Below are 5179 nucleotides of genomic sequence, written 5' to 3' on the forward strand. Positions count from 1 at the left end.
ATCAAAGTCTTATTGCACATGATGATGAATGTTTGATGTAAAGATGCAAATTTCATGTAACATGTATGTATGTGTTGATGTATGTTTTCTTGATCAATGGTGGGATAATTGCATGGGCAATCTTCATTCTTTGTTTGCACAGTGTGCATCCTGGCAAATCTGGACTCGTGACAATTTCTTCTTGCCCCAGCAAATTTTGTCCCTGATGAATTTACAAATTTTGTCCCTGATGAATTGGCTTCCTTTGTCTGGACTTGTATAGAAATCCAGTATAGCTTCCCTCATGATACCATCATCCCTGCCCAGATGGTTGACAAGAGAATCTATCATTTCAAGCTCTGGAGATGGTACGCACAACTGCCTTATAGATACTGGTGATATTGTGTCTCCAAAGGGGAGGATATTGTTTTGTATTATATTGATACTTGGGGGAGGTGAGATTCGAGTATCCGTGACTACTAATAGATCATCGAACAAAAAACAATCAAAATATATTTAACTACTTTGTTTCGATTATGATCTACATATTAGAAATACCATGACTTTTTTATGTTATGTCATGTTAGAATATTATGATTATGCTTTGATTAAACATATTATATATGATTAGTTATATTTTCGATATCTTATGAGTTTCCTGAAGCGGACTCCATTTGGTTACTGGATTTCATAAGAGTATTTGTGATGGATTAATTCTGAATACATTTTATGATTCACAAATAATTTCGACTAATATTATAAACCACTTTTTTTTCCAAAATGAGATATATTGAGGTATTTGTGACTATGGATGTGTGCTTTCATGTTGTTATGTTATGTATTTTTATGTTTATGCTATGTTTAAATAGGTTTATATCATCCATTTGAAGTCAATGATATAATATTGTTAGTATGTTATGATGATGGCGTAGTTAGCTATTAGATGTATGGTTATAAAAAATATAAATTGTGTATATATAAAAAGTAAAACAATAATGGTTAAAGTACAAATGATCCCCAACTATAGGATACTATTTGTTGAGTCATCTAATTATTAAAAGTTACAAAATGGTCTCTCGACTATAGAGAGTTACTTTGTGAGTCTCTCTACCATTAAAGTTACAAATGCCCACTCAACTATTCATTATGTTCCAAACTCATCCTTCCGTTAAAAAATTAACGGAAATGAGTTGGACATTAAATGTTGACTGAGATATGATAAAATATGATCTCATAATCCCAAACGACTATCATATTTAAGTAGCATGTAATGCCCAACTCAGACGGTCGTTAATTTTTTTAAAAAAATGAGAGTTTGGAATAATGAATAGTTGTATAACTATTTGTAACTTTTAATAGTTAAGAAATTTGTGTACTTTACCCAATAATAATATAGAAGTATAAAAACGTACTTGAACAAAATTCAAAACCTATTATTAAGTCGATGAATTAAACAAACATAAAATATATCATCATAGGTATAGATTTAGGTTGAATCTAAATCGACAGAATTCGTAACACTTCTACCTCAAAATCTCAATATGTTTCTTGATATGCTTTCGCTCTATAATATATATATATATATAAGATTATTATATGATATATCGATTATAAATTTTTTTAAGGGTAAAGTAAACATAGATTCCTGATATACGAATGATCTCTTGATTATATGAGATTCATTTGTTGAATCTCCTAATTATAAAAAATTATAAAATAATTACTCAATATTCATATTTTTCAAAACTCATCATTTTCTGATAAATTAACGGCAGTCTGAATTGGACGTAAACATACTGACTAAGATATGATAAAATATGATCCTAAAATCTCAAACGACTATCATATCTCAATCAACAGGTTAACGTCTAGCTTAGACAATCATCAAATTTTTTAACGAAAAATGAAAAAAATTGAAACTTATGAATAGTCGATTGACAATTTGTAACTTTTAATAATTGAGAGACTCAACAAACAATGTCCTATAGTCAGAGAACTATTTTATAATTATTAATTGTCATGGAGCTCAATAAAACAATACCCTATAGTCGAGGGACCATTTGTGTATTTTACCCAAATTATAACTCATCAACGAGGTTAAGCATTAAATTGTCCCAAAATGGTTATCAATATTGCATCATATATAAAGACAAAAATAAGCGTTTGGAATCATGGGAGAATCGGAGGCAAAGGACTGAGACCCGAAATCAAGACGGCTGAGATATAGCAAATATTACATTACAAAAACTGGATTTTTGTCTTTACATATTTGTTAACCAAGGAATCTCTGCTGAAAAATTCCAGGAATATCTTCATTAAAAGAATAAAAAATAGCATTAAGTATCAACGGAGTTGATTAAAGTGAAGCAAGTCCGAATTTGAGTATTAGTATGTAAAAACTTTCCGTTAATAAATTCATCATCTAAAGCAAGTATATGACATGAACGATCTAGATTAATCACAGCAAAATTATAGAAAATCGGAAGAGAATAAAAAATATCAGTACTTAGTATTTTAGTTTACATGTAAAACTATTGTTAAAAATATAAAAATTGAAAAAATGCACAATATTGTAAGTTATGGTTATAAAAACATTAAACCACAAGTGAAGAACTTGGCCTGCAAAGACATGGATTTGCCTCCAAGTTTTCTTCTTTGCCTTACCATATTTGCATCACCTGACTCGCCTTCGAGACGAGTATGGTCAAGTCATATGGCTCAGGTAGAGCCGTTAACACCATGGCAATCCTCTCGACGAAAGCGGCCACCGAGTTTTTCAAGAACCATGATCTTGCCTTTGCCGAGCGCAACATCACGGAGATCATGCGCATCCACGATTACCACAGAGCTCGGTGGCGTTAGCCCCGTACGGTTCGTACTGGCGCGTGATGAGGCGCCTGGTCACTGTGGATATGCTGGTTAACAAGGATAAACGAAACGGCCAACATAAGAAGAAAATGCACCGACGACATGCTTCGATGGATCGAAGACGAGACGAGGAAGATTCAAGGAGAGTCGAACGGGAATAACGGAATTCATGTGGGCGTTTTGTGTTCTTGTTGACGTTTAATTTGCTCGGGAACCTCATGTTGTCGAGGGACTTGGTGGATCCAGATTCGAAGGAAGGGTCCGAATTCTTCGGTGTTATGTTGAGGCTAATGAGAGTGTCTGGGACAGGAAATGTAGTAGATTTTTTCCCATGGTTGAATGGCTTGACCCTCAAGGACTTAAAAGGAAGATGAAGAAGAAATCTGGGTAAGGCTCTTGAAATTGCTTCAAAGTTTGTGAAACAAAGAATGGAAGATGAGAAGGCAAGTGAAACAACAAGAGGGATTTCTTGGATAGTTGCTTGAGTTCCAAGGAATGGCAAGGACGAACCGGCTAACTTATCTCAACAAGACATCTACATCTTTATCCTGGTAATTATTTGATACAACATTCATACACGTGTCCAAAAATAATTTTTAGGCATAATATAAAATAACCCTAACGTTCTAAATAATCATTCATCTACTTTTTTTTGGAGAATTTGGTCCTCCACGTTTCATTTTGGAAAAAAAGGACCATATGTGGAGAATCGTCAGTCAACAAATGATCAACACTCCAAAATAGAGAACTTTTTACCCTAAAATAAAATGTTGAGGCCAAAACGCTTAAAAAGAATGGGCAAAAACTATCAATTTTGTCACCCACCTAGTACTTAGTTTCTATTTTGGTCACTCAACTATTTTTTTTTTCAAAATCATACCTAACTTACGTTTTGGTTCTGTTTGGTAACTCGTCGTTAGCTTTTTAACGGTGATGCATACATGACATTTTTTTTTCAATGCTACGTGACATTATCTTATGGTATACATCAGCATCATCATTAAAAAATTAACGGTGTGACCACAATAGATCCAAAACCTAACTTTAGGTACGATTTTGAAAAAAAATAGTTGGTGACCAATACAGAATTAAGTAATAGGTGGATGACCAAAATAAGTAGTTTACCAAAAAATTAGAGCCAGAATGACTTCTTACTCAAATGTAAAGGGTATTACATCCCAAAATGAAACGGAGAGCTAAATATTTCTAAAATAAATATATGAATAAAATTATTATTTAATCAATATGTTTGGTCATTTTTTAATATTATGCTTTTTTTAACAAGTTTGTGCATCTTTGGAGCAGGAGCTATTCATGGCTGGCTCAGAAACAACAAGCAGCACCATAGAATGGGCATTTACTGAGTTGCTTTGCAATCCCAAGACCATGATTAAGGTGAAGAAGAGCTGAATCGTGTTGTTGACCAAACAAAAGGGTAGAAGAGAGTGATATCGAAAACCTTCCTTACTTGAACGCAGTGATAAAAGAAACATTTCGTTTACACCCTCCCATACCATTCCTTGTCCCAAGAAAGGCAACGAGAGACACTGAGTTCATGGGTACCAAATACCCCAAAACACACAAGTTCTCGTAAATGCTTGGGCAATCGGAAGGGATCCGAAGTGTGGGATGACCCGTTTCGTTTCAGCCCGAACGGTTCATCGATCGAAAATCAACTACAAGGGGTATAACTACGAGCTGATTCCTTTGGAGCCGGAAGAAGGATTGTGCGGGTTTGGCATTGGGTGAGAGAGTTCTTCACCTAGTCTTAGGCTCATTGCTTCACCATTTTGATTGGGAACTTGGAGGAAAATGTGACCAAAGAGACCATTGACATGAAAGAAGCATTGGGTGTAACATGAGGAAATTGGAACCATTGCTAGCAGTTCCAAAAATGTGCATGAAATCTTGATTGGCAGTCGAGTTGGTTTACTCGGTTGAGGCTCATGCTATCACGCACGCCATTCGATTGGCAGTCGAGTTGGCCTGATGACGCGCAACTTGATTTATATGTGTTCAGCTTTCATCTCGAGGAAGCACATTGCTTTGTTGCTGATAATGCCCATATCTAAGTCCATTCTATTTGATGTTAGGCTGATGTTAGGCTAATGCCACGGCTCACGCCCTAGTTAATTGGATTGTCACTAGTTGTTCGTCTTTATATTTTACTTACAATTATCCTGTTTGCATATCTCCTATTATGACACCATTTTCAATTAATGCAATATATGTACTTATCATTCAAAAGGAAAAAAAAAGATTCCGATGACTAGAGCTCATTCATATTGTATCTTTTTGGGTAATAGTTCGACTTATAAAGTTTTGATATTTT

The 5179-nt window shown here is 34.5% G+C and overlaps 1 pseudogene; it reads left to right on the forward strand.

Moving 5' to 3' along the window:
* The first annotated feature begins 283 nt into the window (after positions 1 to 283).
* LOC120211680 lies at positions 284 to 4759 on the forward strand (annotated as a pseudogene).
* Positions 4760 to 5179: the final 420 nt, after the last annotated feature.

The sequence above is a fragment of the Hibiscus syriacus genome, unplaced genomic scaffold (genome assembly GCF_006381635.1).
Source record: "Hibiscus syriacus cultivar Baekdansim isolate YM2019G1 unplaced genomic scaffold, ASM638163v2 tig00109980_pilon, whole genome shotgun sequence".
Classification (NCBI taxonomy): Eukaryota; Viridiplantae; Streptophyta; class Magnoliopsida; order Malvales; family Malvaceae; genus Hibiscus; species Hibiscus syriacus.